Source organism: Amblyomma maculatum, chromosome 6 (genome assembly GCF_055883805.1).
Source record: "Amblyomma maculatum isolate TAMU_Amacu chromosome 6, ASM5588380v1, whole genome shotgun sequence".
Classification (NCBI taxonomy): domain Eukaryota; kingdom Metazoa; phylum Arthropoda; class Arachnida; order Ixodida; family Ixodidae; genus Amblyomma; species Amblyomma maculatum.
The window spans coordinates 176,955,015-176,971,569 of record NC_139349.1 but is presented as its reverse complement, the minus strand read 5'-3'; the positions used below and the strand labels follow the sequence as shown (position 1 = coordinate 176,971,569).

Genomic DNA, 16,555 nt, shown 5'->3' with positions numbered 1-16,555 from the left:
TCACAGGGTCCGCCTCAAAATTACGCAGCCAATCGGAACCGTTGATAAATAAGACCCAATCCAGATGGAATGGCCGTAATCTCGAACCCAGGCTCTTAATTTTTTAAGAAAAAATGCAGCGTGCATGCTGGACACTCTCTCCACTCGAGGGTTAACAACCTCTCCCCATCGGCGCTCGTTCTCCTTTCTCTATCCCACGGTATACATGGAAAAATAGAAATGGTCGTAGCCGTCGCTGCTGCCAGAAACGGGAGAGACGCCATCAGTCCAACGGCTCCATTAACTGCCGCGTTCTTTCGAAGAAGCGCCGCGAAGGGGGTGGGGGGTGTTTGAGACGAGGACGCTATTTTGCTAGCCACCGGGGGCCTGTAAGGGACCGTCAAGTCGCGCGTGGGGGCGTCCGTCGCCCCTACAACAGAAGCCGACGCTGCCGAGGGGTAGCCCGGCGCCTAGCGTCTAGACAGAGGGGCATCCTTTGGTTAGTCTCCCTCGACAAAACGCGCGTGGGGGCGTCAATTGACGACAGAAGCCGACACGGCTGAGGGGTAAGCCGGCGCCGAGCGTCCAAACAGAAGGGCATTGTTTGGTTAATCTTTCTTGAAGTTCCTGAATGGGAAGCGGGTGCCCTTCCTAGTCGCGTTGGGAGAAAGGTGTCGCGAAGCTGCGGCACCGTTCCTTAATCCCTCACCGTGACTGGAGCTTGAATCGCGTCGTCGGCGGCTGGTCCGACGGGGTAGTAGCGAAGATTGCGTAGGAGCGAACATTTTCGCGAGTCCTTACAGGGTCAGTTTCCCCTAAACCAAAAAAAAAAGTGCCGTTTATCGCGGCCTTACAAAAAGAATGTATGACCTAGAATATTTTTTTAGCATCAGCGTAAAAGAGAAACGAGGAGTTCTTGATCACGGAAAAAACGTCATTAATAAAACAGAGAGAAGCGGGTCTAATACAGAACCTTGAACTCCATTGGCTGAGAAACTTGATGAACTTTCTTGTTTTCATGTGAACTGAGAACGACGTTAAAACGTAAGGAACGCCTATACAAGCGAGACCACGAGTCTTATCTTGAGTCTTGAGATAGGAGCGCCTCATATGTCGTCCTAGTCAGTTCTGGTGATACCTTCGCAAGCTTTCCATTACATCGGATTTGAGTATCAACTTAGTTGACTCTCAGTGGTCAGGAATTTGGGATATTGCCGACAGCTTTACCCAGGAATTTTTCTTCCTTATACAAACCTCCACAATGCGATTCCGTATGCCTCAAATCTTGTGCACCATCTAATTTCGTTCTCTTTAATGAAAATTTGTTAACTGCGTGTCTAGAGCGTCTGAGGCCATCTTTGTCTCCTGGACCTGATGGCATTCGAACATCTCTGTATTTAATAATTGTTTGAAAAATGATGCCTTTCCTGGCGTGTGGAAAATGGTACGCTTGTTTACTGTTTTCGTGTCAAGAAACAAATATGATGTTTCCAATTATCGTCCGATTTCTCTTCTATGTGCAGCCTCTAAGATTTTCGAATTAGCTTTACACAACGTACTTTCCTTCCATCTCAAACATTTCTTCTTACCGAATCAACATGGCTTCATATCGAGTCGCTCTACTTCAATAAACCTATTCACTTTTATGACTCATGCCTCCGCAGCAGTCCTTTAGGAAGGTCAGGATGATACTGAGTACTGTGATTTCAGCAAAGCGTTCGACATTGTTACCCACTCATTACTCCATAAAAAAGCTTCTACTCTCTGGCGTCGCAGTCTGAATCTTGTCAGTGTCAATGGACAGGCTTCCTTCGTTTACCCTGCAACCAGTGGAGTTCCACAATTCTTTCAAAACTACGGCGATCTCATTTACTCGTAAAACGCACAGCTTTCTGTACCATTATTCTGTGAATTCTGCGTGGTTGGACAGCATTGATGAAATTAATGACAGCGCTGTATTTTTGACCGCTCCCTCCGCTTCTCCTCTCATACTAAACGCATTGCTCAGCGTGCTATGCGCATACTCGGTATTCGTCTGCAGACTTTTCAGAGAGTTCAGTACTCCACTTTCGTTCTTAAAGCTTTACCTGTCCATATTCTTGCCTCTTTCGGAGTACGCGTCGGTTGTTTGGAATGGCACAAGCAAATCGAACTGGGACAAGGTTGACAGAGTACAGCAAAATATTTGACGGATATTTTGATATTGCTTTCCTTGCACAGCTTCCTCCTCTCGCTCCACCAGGAGTACCCCACTGAATCTTCCTTCTCTTAACTGCCGTCGTTTAATAGTATATATACTTTTTCTGTACAAAGTCCTTCATGGCCACATTATGGGCCCTGAGCTCTTAGAGTACACCCTACTGCGCGTTCCGCGAAAGTGCATGAGGTCATTCAGACCATTTCAAGTTTCTCCGTTTCTTCATTTTCATTCCCTTCCCCTCTAGGTAGAATGCAGAAGTTGTTTAACTCTTTTTGTCTTCACCTTGACATCGCTGTCTTCATTAATAATGGATGTTCGTAGCGTTTTTTCTAAACAGTACTTATGGGGTCATAACTGCGCACAGCCGGCGGGGTAGACAAGCTCCGGCACCAACTGCACGCAGGCGCTACTCGTACACTACACGTGTCCTCAACCCATGGCAGGTCCGGACGAAATAGGTAACGACTGAGCACGCGAGGTAACAATTTTTAACCCTAACGTAAGGCAACCACACACAATGCGGAAGAATGTTCTATCCGATAACATAAGAGTTCGGGTGGCTCACCAAGTCGTCGTAATCGTCGGCAGGCAGGGAATATCGGGGCAATACGTCGAGGGTCTCCGAGCTCAGCCGAGGCAAGAGAGGCTTTCGCCTTCCGGGCACCGCGGTTTTATCCATCTCGGTATTGCGTACCGAGAAGTAATCGGGCTTCTCGGGACCAGACGACGAGAATTCGTTCCTCCTCCCGTTCGGAATGTTACCCTTCCCTAAGTGGCCATCACGATGCTGTGGTGTCGCAGCATTGTATGGGGAGCGAGGGAAGCGCTTCGTGTTTTCTCCCCCACCCTCTCCTGGCGAGCGCGCGTCGTTTCGTGACGCTGCCGCGCTCGTCGCTGGTAACTATCTTATTTCCAAGTTAGCTCTGCGAGCATACTGTTCAGTGTCATTTAGTTAAGATTGAGACTGATCAGTTTTGCTTGCTCCGATACAGTTTCCTCAAGACAGACCACTTTCTGATCAAGTTTCATCGTTGCTTGAGAGTTGCTATTGCACTGTTCCAGAAGCTTGTCGTATTGTGATGCCATGAACGTGACTGGTGCTTTTAATTCAACACTCGTGGTCTGCATGGTCTGACAAGTGAGCGTCAACTTATCAACGTGCATTGGTATCAGTGCAAGACTGTCAATGACGTCTTTTAGGCCAAGGATAGCTGTCAGCTTATCTTCGAGGGATGATAACCTTGCTAATATGCCTGTAGAGCGGTCCTGCGACAGCTTCTCAGAAGGAACAGTAGCTCTAGATTATCCGCGACATGCACGACAACGCCGTTTCTCCCGTTTCACAGACCCCATTTATGTGTATGTCGACTCAGCAATACCGGAACAGTGCTGCTCAAAATGATGATAAACTGCATTCTGCGCAAGTAATGCTACACTCATCTTCAAACATCGCATCGCTTAAATCACACTCTGCACTGCTATCAGTCATAGAAACGCCTTGCAGTCAGCGGTGAAAAAAAAAAATAATATATGTATATATATATATATATATATATATATATATATATATATATATATATATATATATATATATATATATATATATATGCAGCTCACCTGCCAACAAATAGAGTAAAAGTCAGAGCGCTGCAACAGATTGCCGCTGACTGCAGGGTCGAAGTGGCTCGCGTAGCCTTTTGTAGCTGCTGCAGGCTCCATTAGCGCCTTCCGGTGGGAACTTCCTCATCCTTTGCTCGCGCGGTTCCTCTGGTATGAAGCGGTGAACAGCCACGGCCTGATGATAGTGCAATTTTGGTGACGATGATAACTTGAATACCGGAAAGGAAAGGCGCAGTATCTGTCATACCTTTTCCGTGGACACTTGTGCTGCACCATAAGGGAAAGGGATTATGGTCGGAGTGAAAGAGCGAAGAGAATGAGGTGTCGTAATAAAGCGCTACGCAGTAATTTCGACCACATGGAGATATGTAACGTGCACTGCCATATTCATATAATATGGTTTCTCGTGCAGTTAAACTTTCTTGACATTATCGAGTGGTTATATATGTCGCTTATTCGAGTTCGGTATCCAAAGGAACAATACGAAGTGTTAACAACTTATTGCTGCCTTTATATGTGCTCGCAAATGACGGAGCGGCATTTGCAACAACTGTGTGGCACGTTAAAAACGCTTACTGTTACCATTGAACATATTGCATGCATTATTACGCGTGCTCAGTCGGAATAATGGAAGATGTGAGCGCTTCAAGAATGAAGTCATGTATGAAATCAGGCGGCCACTAGATTTTAGGCCTAAACACGTTTTCAAAGCGCGGCAGCAGAAAAGTTAATCGAATTTGATCAAGTATGAGATCAGGTCACTAAACCTTCCTGTGCCAGGTTGCATAGCCTACGCACGGAACAAGAGTTTGTATCATCATGTAATTTATTGAGCAGAATTGCCACTGCGCAGTATCGAATATGATCTTTATACTGTTAACGGTATGTGAAATGTTTGGCGAAAACCACATTCGCGAATGAACTTTTTGCTTCATTCAGCGAACTGACTGCGTGTATCCCAGGGCCACAGGTTGTTGAGTTATTTGCCGAGCTTACGCAGCTCGGCCCTCAAAAATGATCCTCTCCTATCTTAGTCGAGCGAAAACAGCAGAAACATGGGCTAATATTAGCCGATGTGAGTACTTCAGTTGTGGTTGACCAAGTGGCTAATGTAGTAAACCCGCCCAACTCGCTCAACAGTACATCCCAATCGAAAAGAAGGTAAAGGAAGCACGCAGAAAGAGAGATCGGGAGATGCGCATATAGCTTGAAGGAGGGGGTGGCATCTGGTTCTGTACTCGGCTAATTTGAGCATAGAGAGAGAGGCCTTTGTTTAGCACTGGACACAAACAGGCTTATGGTGATGCCGTTGGTATTGGTATTTGCATGTTTTTCTTTTTACTTTATGCACCACTTACCGTTTCTCACAGCTCCTATACCAAATATTATTTTTTCCTTCTAGCTGGGGCATAAATTACTTATATCAGAAGTTGCCACTCTTCGCGTTTCTTTTTATTGTGTTATCTAGTGCAGAAGAATCATGTATCGCAGTAAATTTGGTAGCTTGAGGTTATTGAAGCTGTATACTTGCATAGCTCTTTGTCTACATAAAACCATTCCAAAATTCTGCGCGAATCTGGAAGGAATGAAGATAACCAAATAAACTTGCTGCAGACGCTCTAGTCAAGTTTTATCAAAAGAAAGCTGGCTTCTAGACGAGCTTTGCGAAGTGACTCCGCGCTGCGCTGTATTTGATAAGAAGTCCCAGAAGTGGCAGCGTTTGATTTTGCAGCTTACTACAAAAGCTTATAACTGCCTTCGTTGCTGTTGGCATGGTGATTTTCCCGCAATGGAGACCGCGGCTGCGTGTTTCGGTGTGCTCGAAATTTGAAACACGTGCCTCAAAAGTATAAATTTATATATGACCGCAGAAACTGCAGTTATAAGCTGCGGCGGAAAGAAACAGCACGAATGTGCCACCAAACATTACCGACTTCTATTCAAAGTTGAACAATACTGGTAAAGCTTAGGCTTGAACGTAGTTCATTGTGGTGAACATATTTTCCTGAATATGGACGGAAAAGAATAAACTAAACAAATAGATGTACAGTAGGATCACTACGGCAAAGCCCAAGCTTCCAGAAGCGAGGCGTGCTGTTAAGAAAATGGTGCCAGGAACACTGTCTCTATGATTAAAGACTGGCGAATGCGTGGCGGTGTTGCCGGGAGACTCCTGTTTCCTGTTCTCCTCAGCCCAGCATAGCACGCCTGTTTCATTGCGCAGTTGATTTTGAATTTCGGGAAGCGTAGGGACGAGTCTGCGCAATGTGGAAAAGAGAAGTGCGAGTAAGGAATGAATTCTGACTGGGGCGGAGATTACTCGCCGGCGATAAACGTATCACGCAACCCCGAGAACGCAGGGCGGCAAAGATGATTCGCAAAGCAACGGTTTGCTCATCAGAATCCCCGCTAGCGCGATAACGCACGGAACGACTAGAAGCTGAGGCGCAACCGAAAGAGATAAACACTTCACGGACGCGTTCCTCGCAATTCTGCCGCGGGGTGTGTGCAGTACGGCAGGGAAAACACGAGCGCTAACTCTGTAAAAGAGACGCGTGCTTAGAAACGTCTGACACAGTGAAGCTACTTGGGTCACCCAGCTTGGTCCCGTGTTTGTTCCAACTCTGGTTCCTCGTTTCGAGCGAAGCCGCGTTTCTGCATTTCGTCTTTTGTTCCGATCTTCCGCGAGACTGCGCAGACTGAGTTTGCACTCTTCGCGAGCTCCGACTGTCACTCCTCTTTTGTTCACCGAGACGGCTGCAATGGAGGCAAGCGCTGAATAAAGTTTCGCAAATTCTTCGTCCAGCCGTTGACGCTTGTCGCTTTCCTTTCTTGGAGGAAGCTTAACTTGAGTGCCCTATTCCAGAGCTGCGCGCTATAAAGCTGAATGTTTCGTGCTCTTCCGAGCTGTGAAGTAACAGCAGCACGCCGCGCATGTTGTGCATGGTGGCTGCCTTCGTTTGCTTGGCGTTATTAGCGGGTACACATATAGGGAACCGGTCTCCATTTTGAAAGCCACGTGCGGACGACTTGCCTTTTGAGTATGTGTGAAGCCGAACTTCGCTAGGTCTGTATGCTCCAACATTCTTGAAAATTTTAGCCGGGTGAGATCGAGATCCGATTGTTCTCGTAAATCCCCATCGAGTTAGTTAAATGGGCTTTAGCGCTAATTGATCATTATACTTAAAAGCTCCACGTGTGGTTACGAATACGTCGAGAAACTTGTCAGGCGCCAAGAATGGGGCCGTGACAACCGCGTGGCTCGATTTTCGCCGCTGCGGTCACGTCATTGGGCTAATCGCTGTTTTAATCTTAATTGTACAATTGCTTTTTTTTTCTTTGAAATGAAGCAAAAGAAACGTTCCATTTATAGCATTTGCTTATGGAAAGAAAAAGAAAGCTTGGGAGAGCAGCAATTCATCAATTTTATTCAAATCCGAACTAAGCGAAATACAAGTAGGCGTCACACAGGATTAAACAATGGCGTTAGCAGTGGGCTCCAAAATTTTTGCTTATCTTCTCAGTCCAAACATACGCGTGTGCAATTCTGCGTGAAATTAAAATCTCTTAATTCGCTTTTTGTACGAAGGGCGGCGCCAAAATCGCTGTAGCTACAATAAGAACGAAGCGTGCGGCGCTGACCGCAGTGCTCACGCTAGAAAAAAATGAGCACTACCAGCTGTCAAAAACAAAGCAGCTGTAATTGTCTGACCAAAGAACTTGTAATGCAGATCCCAGAGGAGAATCGCGAAAAAAAAAAGAACTGTATAGAGTCTCCTAAATCCACACAAGAGCACAAACCATAGATCAGAGCCGAACCGGCGTAGTAAATAAGCTCTGGGGATCGCACGTCTTTTCCGGCTGCTTCTCTGATAAAGTGATGAGGACAATTTTGTGCCGTTAACTGTAATCTGACGTCATCCTGCGCGTGCTCACTAGCATGTATTATTTTGTGTTAACATGTTACTTGTATGTCTACATTATTTGAACAGAAAAATACTTCGACGCTCAAGCAACGCCTTAAGGGTACGCTGCAAGCGCCTATAACAAATGTTTTCTCCGTGAATACTTCTGAATGTTTCTATATAATTTTTGCTGAAACGAAGGCGCAGCATCTTCTCAGTTGAATCCTGCAGTTTTCATGTGCCGTAGATTCGAGTTCCTGTCACGTTAATGATCATAAATGTAATGTTTAATGGGAATTGAAATGATACGACACTATGCTCGCTGCTGAGAAGAATATAGTTTCTTCAAGATACTGATCGAATATCACTAGCGTGCCTTCTCTTACACCGTTTGTCTCAATATCGGTAACGACCATGGCTAATCGACCGAACGAGGTGTGCACACTTCGCGTAAAAAGCCCTTATTACCGAAGTCGTAACAATGTGCCTGCGTTGCTTGGCCTAACATGATCCTGCTCGAGATCGAGGCTTTCGTTTCTGTCACTCTCGAAATTCTGTTATAAGTGCGATTCATTTCATGTCAGAATGTCCGGAACATTTTGAGGCGTTCAAATCGCACTATTGCCGCATGTTGGTGGCAATACCGTGGGTACAAAAAAGACAGCCGTAGTAGCACTGAAATCGATTCCTTATTGGGCTGGCTTGCCCATGCAAAAGAACTAAGGAACTTGTCAGTGGCGATAGGCAGCAAACCTGCTCTCTGGTCGTCAAACTATGAATCCCCATTGCATGCGGCAGTGCTCCATTTTACTTCGGTGCAGAAACATTTAGATACACCACCTAAAGGATATCGGAAATGTTAGGAACAATACAGAAGGATATTGCTTGCCTGCAGTCATTCGAGAGAAATCTCAGCGCATCTCCGATCTACAAATAATAAAGCCGCGTTACGCGACAATGTGAGCAGGAATAACGAGCACAAGGTTATTTCGTGTGCAATAGTCAGTGTGATAAGGCCATGCTGGCGGCTGTTGCACCAAAGAAATATTTCAAGGCTCCTAAACCTTGTATAATACTTATTAACTTCTTTAAATGCGCCACCTCACAGATGACGTAAAACGTTTTCCACCAATTCTGGTTTAGTAGATACAGTGGTGTCGTCAGGCGACACCACCAGGATCCTAGCTAAACGGTCACAAGAAGGCTCAGAGTTTAGTTTCTATCCCTTGGGAAAATTAGATTCATAGCGACCTAATTGAGGTGGGGGACGCAACATTGCCTCTGGAAGAAAAAGGGAAAATACTAGGACCTCTCTGAGTGAGTTTAATCCCTGACTGTCCCCGCGGCTATCAGTAAGTCAATATTGCGCTCGGACCCCCTTAGTGCGCCCCCAGTCCCAAACCTCGTATTCCTTCTCCTCGTTCTGTTTGCAGATTCCTGCGCGAATCTGCGACCCGCTGTGCGGCCTCAGGTAAGACAGCTCGTCGCTGGAGCAGTGTCATATCTATGGTCTCTGATGACCACCACATTGAAGTCGGTACTGATATCTTGCTAATGAATCTCATCAATGATGACATGAGATACTCCGCGAGGACCGGCTTCCAACTTCAGCAGCAGGACCGTGGCAGCGCAGATTCGAATCACGCGCTGTAGCCCACACTATGCCCAAGTTCTTCCGCGCATTATTTTGCTTATCGCCCAGTAACAGACTGTGCTGAATCGTCGGCGCTGAGTGACCACAATATATCGCTCAACGATGGTCCCTTGCTTCATGTCATCATCATTAGCCGGACTATACTCACTGCAGGGCGAAAGCCTCTGCAATACACCTACAATTAACCCGATTTCTTATAGCTGCATCCACTTTGCTCCTGCGAACTTCTTAACCTCATCCGTCTACCTAACTTTCTGCCACCCCCTGCTACGCTTCCCTTCCCTTTATTCTAAGTGACCATAGGTTGTCCTCTCTACGCACTGCATTCCCTGCCCATGCCCCTTTCTTCTTAATTTCCACTAGAATGCCATTAGCTCCAGCTAAATCATGTAGGAGTCCAGAAAGTAATGTGGCACCGCAGCCTTTGGCACCCCTTATGATGGATGCTGTCCAAGATGCTGTTGTAAGAGTTTTAGAACACAGGTGATTGCGGTAGTTCAGCATCTGCTTCAGCTTCGCGTCGTGGTCCACCTGATGGTTGTAACTGCTCCAGATATAATCGCATATATGCTTGAGAGTCATCGTAGCTAACGGGCCCTCGTCAATGTAGCACAATGTCCAGGCGATCCGGCTCTTAAACGGAATCGACTCCTCTCCCGACCCTCCTAGTGTCATCTGTGACACCAGTTGCTCTGCTTCCAAGTGACGTGCTATTTTGAGAAAACGGTTGATTTGGCAGATGGACAGTATCGATGCCCAGAGCACTGGTGGTTTCATCCAGTTCAGGTGGATGTCTGGATTGAGGCCCACTTCGCGAGGTTCCAGCTTCAGTGTCTTCTTCTTAATGACCCCCGTGTAGGACTCGATGGGGCCAATGTATAAACGCTGGTGCACCAAGAACGAGGTACAGGACTGGAAATACACATCTTTAGCTTGCAGCTTAGAAGCAGAGCCTAGACGTCACCACTCTGGCACTACTCACGCACTTTCACGCAACACAGCCCTCTGAGTTTCCACCGTGTCTGCTTCATGCGCACTGGCCTTTGTTTTTTTTTTCTATGCTTGTGAGACTATCACCGCCACTTTCCCAGGCAGTTCGATGACTCGTTCTCGTTTTTCACCACCCTTGCGCACTGCACAAGTGCTTGCGGCATTGCATGACTTAGGTCTCGCCTTTGGGTAATAAAACCGTAGACGAACTCTTCGTTTGCACCTCGGCCTGCTTCGTAAGGTCTACAAATATTGGCGTGTCTGCTAGAATTAGTGTTGAGGCGTATTCCTCTCTCATGTTCTTTCCACAATTTGCACTTCTGATCTCTTTGATGGAGGCTGATTATCTCTGCTGTTTGATTTCCTTGTCTTGCTTAGAGCCACTGAATGCACTTCCAATGTTCTCTGTTGTGCGCTCCTGGATTAGTTTGGATGCTGGCTGGGCGGATATATCGTGAGATATACCCTTACAAAAATGGATATTGAATTTCTGTTACCCACGTAATGTGTTTTTGATGAGTCATCAACCACTCAAAGGAGATTCAAGATTAGATGTGTTTTAACATCATATCCGCGGCAGACTTTCCTTTGAGATCACACATGAAGTTTTGTGCTTGGAAAACGCAACAGTATTTTTGGGTAGGATCTAATGTGGAAATACATTGACTTTCTCAAATGAGGAAATGTATACATCACTAAGTGAATATTGTAAGGTAACGCGAAGGTCGGACTTGGGGGATCAGGCTTTATTGCAGACCTGAAGCCTTGGTCGCACACTGCAGCCAAACACACTCCGCGATGACGATGGGTATCTACAAGAGGGAGCAGGATGAAGATGAAGCAGCACGTTCAGTCGTGTGGAAGATGAAGCGCCACACAGTGCTCACACTATTTCGCCCGCGCAGTTAAAGCGGCCAGCCTGGCCGCAGTTAGTCCGCAGGATTGCGCCGAATAAAAGGTTTCATACGTGAAACGTGGACAACTTCAGTGCCACGGTAACGACTGTCCGGAGGAGGGTGAACAGGGGAGACGCGATAGTTGACCGGGGAGGTTTTTGCAAGAACTATGTAAGGACCAATGTAACGGTGCTGTAACTTGTCAGAAAGGCCAGGAGTGCGTAATGGGGTCCAAAGTAACACCTCGTCGCCGGGACGGAACGAAACTTGGCGATGGGTTGCATCATAGCGGCACTTGCGGTCTTCCTGGCTGGCTTCCGTGTTGACGCGAGCAAGCCGGCGAGATTTGGCCACTCGGGAAAGGAACTGGTCAGGAAGAGAGGGTGAGGAACTGGCATGTGTAGAAAGGAAAGAGGCGTCAAGAAAGGTAGCAGGAGAACGGCCGTAAACGAGGAAAAACGGGGTGTAACCTGTGGTCCGCTGTACAGCCGTATTGTAGGCGAACGTAACAAAAGGAAGTATTACGTCCCAGTTTCGGTGGTCCTGGTCGACGTACATAGACAACATGTCAGAAAGCGTGCGGTGGAACCGCTCAGTCAACCCATTGGTCTGGGGGTGATAGCTGGAGGTCAATTTGTGATGTGTGGTTGAGGCCTCAATAACTTCGGCTACAATCGTCGACAGAAATGTCCGACCACGATCGCTGAGAAGCACTTGAGGGGCCCCATGGCGTAGTACGAGCGATTCCAAAAAGAAGGTCGCGACCTCATGTGCTGAGCCATTAGGCAGAGCAGCGGTCTCAGCGTAGCGTGTTAGGTGGTCGATGGCGGTGACGATCCAGCGATTACCTCGTGCGGACAATGGAAGTGGCCCGTATAAGTCTATGCCAACAACGGCAAAAGGAGTAGCTGGGCAAGGTAGCGGCTGTAGTAGGCCAGCAGGAGGAGAAGTGGGCCGTTTGCGGCTCTGACATGGCAGACAAGAGGCGACGTATTTTGCCACACTTGAGGCGAGGCCTGGCCAGAAGAAACGGCTTTTCACGCGGTGGTAAGTTTTATGAAAGCCTAAGTGACCGGCTGTAGCATCATCGTGGAAAGCCGCCAGGATACGGGTGCGAAGCGCTCTCGGAATAACGGGGACCCAACGGGTGCCTTCAGAGCAATAAATATAACGGGACAGCACGCCGTTGTCAAGTTTGAAATTTTGGAGTTGTCTGCGCATCCTAGCGGTAGGAGGGTGAGAAGCACCGGTGAGAAGGTTGATTAGGGAAAGACAGTAGGGATCGGCTTGCTGGTGTGAAATAATTGCGTAGCGATCTGGAGCAGCGGCAGGAGTAGCACAGGGGATGTTTGGAGCTCTGGACGACATTGCGACGCCGAGGGTGCACGCAGGAAGGCGCGAAGAAGCACTAGGTGGAGATTCTGGGAGCGGGCAGCGGGAAAGAGCATCGGCATCTCGATGTTTGCGACCTGATTTGAATATGACATCAAAGTGGTATTCCTGCAAACGCAGAATCCAACGGCCCAGGCGTCCAGTCAAATTTTTGAGGGTTGATAACCAGCACAGAGCGTGGTGATCGGTAACGATCGTGAAATGGCGGCCGTAGAGGTAGGGGCGAAATTTCTGAACTGCCCAAACGACGGCGAGGCACTCTTGCTCTGTGATAGTGTAGTTGCGTTCCGCTGGTGTTAGAGTTCGACTGGCAAACGCAATTACTTTTTCCCGAGAAGCGGTGTCACGTTGCAGAAGTACGGCGCCGATACCGAGGCCGCTGGCATCGGTGTGGAGAATGGTAGCAGCAGTGTCGTCGAAGTGAGCGAGAACAGGGTCCGAAGTGAGGGCATTCTTTAGGGTTTGGAAAGCTTTTTCGCATTCTTCGGACCAATTGAAAGTAGTACTGTCGGTAAGGAGGCGGTGGAGCGGTGCAGCAATGGTAGCGAAATTGCGAATGAAACGGCGAAAGTACGAAGACAGGCCAAGGAAACTGCGTAGTTCCTTAGTGCGCTGAGGGCGTGCAAAGTTCAAAACTGCAGCAAGCTTGTCAGGGTCGGGTCGAATGCCATCGCGGCTGACGAGGTGGCCCAGGATCTTGATTTCTTTCTTGGCGAAATGACACTTTTTTGTGTTCAGCTGGAGACCAGCGGATGCCAGGCACGTTAATACTTGATCAAGGCGGCATAAATGATCAGAAAAAGTCGCAGAGAAGATAACTATGTCGTCCAGGTAGCACAAGCATGTTTTCCACTTAAGTCCTCTAAGAACAGTGTCAATCATGCGCTCAAACGTAGCGGGGGCATTACAAAGTCCAAAAGGCATGACATTGAATTCGTAAAGCCCATCGGGAGTAGCGAATGCGGTTTTTTCTTTGTCGGCTTCGTGCATCGGTATCTGCCAGTAACCGGAACGCAAATCCAAAGTGGAGAAATATTCGGCGCCCTGAAGACAGTCGAGGGAGTCGTCAATTCGTGGCATAGGGTAAACATCTTTGCGAGTGACTTTGTTAAGTGCGCGGTAATCAACGCAAAAACGCACGGACCCATCCTTTTTTTTGACCAAGACAACCGGAGATGACCAGGGGCTAGCTGAGGGCCGAATAATGTCTCGTCGGAGCATATCATTCACATTATCTTCTATGATTTTGCGTTCTGATAAGGAAACACGGTAAGGGCGGCGCCTAACAATAGAAGTACCTTCTGTAATAATGCGGTGCTGTGCAGAAGACGTTCGGCCCAAGGTCGGAGAAGTGGCATCAAAGGAGGCTTGGTGTTTTCGAAGTAATTCCTGCAAAGCTTGGCGGTGAGTCGCAGGAAGGTCAGGATTGATGGTGCCAAAGAGAACACAGAGAGAGGCATCGGAAGAAGCTGCTGGTGAGGAAGAGGGGGCGGTAAGGGTGGTGAGGGACACCGGATGAATGTCCAGGGCACAAGGAAAACATGTCCCTTTAGTCAGCACAATGAGCTCTGGAGAAGTGTTCGAAGCAGCGACAAGCGCTGTGCCATGCTCAAACCGGACAAGACTTGGTGGTAGCGCGATTCCACGGGTCAGATGGCGATCAGAAGGCACGATTAGCACATCTCCGTTATCAATGTCAGTAGAAGTAAGCGCGACAAGTTGTTCGCATCCAGGGGGAAACACTGAGTTAGTAGCGGCAAGCAGGCGATGACGGGGCACGGGAGGTTCAGAAGACGGATCGCTCTCGTTCATGTAGATGACCCTGTCGCGACACGAAATGCTGGCTGATGCGGCAGACAGAAAATCCCAGCCTAAAATAATGGGGTGAGCGCACGGTGACATCACGGCAAATTGTACGTGGTGGCGGACACCATCAACAAAAACTCGCACAGTACACTTAGCAAAAGGCCGAATTATTGCCCCATTAGCTCCACGGAGTTCGGGTCCATCATAAGGCGTTTTCACTTTTCATAAGCGGGAGCACAAGTCAGTGTGTATCACAGAAACAGCGGCGCCCGTGTCAACCAAAGCCTCAACAGATAAACCTTCAACCCACACTAAAATAATGTTCCAGGGACGTTCCGGAGGATTTTTGGGATGGCCGAAGAGTGCAGTTTTCCCTCCTAAAACTGCAGTGGTCAGTTTTCCGATAGGCGGGGGGTCGTCAGAGAAGCTTGACGGAGAGGCGAGGTTGAGCGGCGAAAAGGCGAAGGAGAACGGCGTCTTGAAGGCCTGTAACCAGCAGGCGGAGCGGGGCTTTCTGGCGGGGGTGATGAACGTTGCGGATAATCAGGGAATGAACGGGGGTTAGAGCCGGAAAAGCGAGGAGGGTAGTCTGCTTCAAATGTGTCGTGGCCGCGGCGTTCATTCTGGAGCCTGCGACGACAGAAGCGGGAAATATGGCCTCGGTACCCGCAGTAATAACAAACAGGGCGGGTTGGGCGCCAGTTGGGGTAGTATGTCGGCGCCGCGGCAGGTGGTGCCAATGCAGCGACATGAGCAGTGGTAGGCGCCGGTGGCGTAGACGCTCCAACTGCAGGCGGTAAGGTCGTGACCTGGGCGTACGTTGGTACCTGACAGATGGTGGGAGCGACCGATGTTGGGGGCGAATAGGTCATTGAGGCCAGCTCTTCTTTGACAATGCTACGCAGGCCGGCACTTGAAGGATGTGGCTCAGATGCAGGGCGGCACAAATTACCTTGAGCCGAGAGCTCTTCACGAATTAATTCGCGAATAAGTGCACGGAGGTCAGCGTTGGCAGTGAAACCAAATGAAGTGGGATCAGGCTGCAGGCGTATTGACTGTAGTTCGTCAAGGCGTTGACAAGTGGATATGATGGCATCGATTGTGGTAGGGTTCTGCACGGCCAGGGCGTTGTAGGCGAGTGGCCCAATACCTTTAAGGACGTGCCGAACCCGCTCGGCCTCTGGCATTGTGTCATTGATGCGCCGACAAAGTGAAAGTACATCTTCTATATAAGAGGTGTAGGTCTCATTGGGCCGCTGAAGTCGGGCTTCTAGCTTCTTCTTGGCGGACTCCGTCCGAACAGTAGGAGCGCAGAAAATCTGCCGTAACTTTTGTTTAAAGGTAGCCCAGTCCGGAATCGTCGATTCATGATTTAGGAACCACGTTTTGGCCACATCCGTCAAATAAAAGGACACATTGATTAGTTTAAGCGAATCGTCCCACCGGTTGAAAGCACTGACCCGGTCGTAGCTGTCGAGCCAGTCATCAGCGTCGTCGCCTCGGAGACCGGCGAACATCTGCGGGTCGCGCTGACGGCTGCTGACAGTCCAAGTGGCAAGGGGAGCTGGAGTCGAGTTGGTAGAAGCCGAATTAGCGGAGTGGCCCTCTTGAGTCATGACGATGGTGGTCGGGGTCAAACGGCGGCCAGAACGAAGCTCCAGGTGGATGCAGGTGACGAAGCAGCGGGGAAATCAAGGCGCACCTCCACCACGTGTAAGGTAACGCGAAGGTCGGACTTGGGGGATCAGGCTTTATTGCAGACCTGAAGCCTTGGTCGCACACTGCAGCCAAACACACTCCGCGATGACGATGGGTATCTACAAGAGGGAGCAGGATGAAGATGAAGCAGCACGTTCAGTCGTGTGGAAGATGAAGCGCCACACAGTGCTCACAATATATATTATTTCTTTGTTAACTGCACACTTTCAAAGCCCTATGTTTTCATTTCTGATTAGCATATGTAGGATGTTGCCTAAGAAACAATTTTTATGTGTTTTAACATGAGATCCGCAACAGACTTTCATTTGAGATTACGCAAGAAGTTTCGTACTTGGAAAACACAACAGTATTTTTGTATAGGAGTTAATGTGGAAATGCATTGACTTTCTCAAAT

At 48.3% G+C, this 16,555-nt stretch overlaps 1 protein-coding gene across 1 annotated transcript in view; it reads left to right on the top strand.

Moving 5' to 3' along the window:
• LOC146187471 (uncharacterized) overlaps window positions 1-16,555 on the top strand; it is a 97,549-nt gene that overhangs the window by 27,099 nt on the left and 53,895 nt on the right. The window lies entirely within an intron of this gene.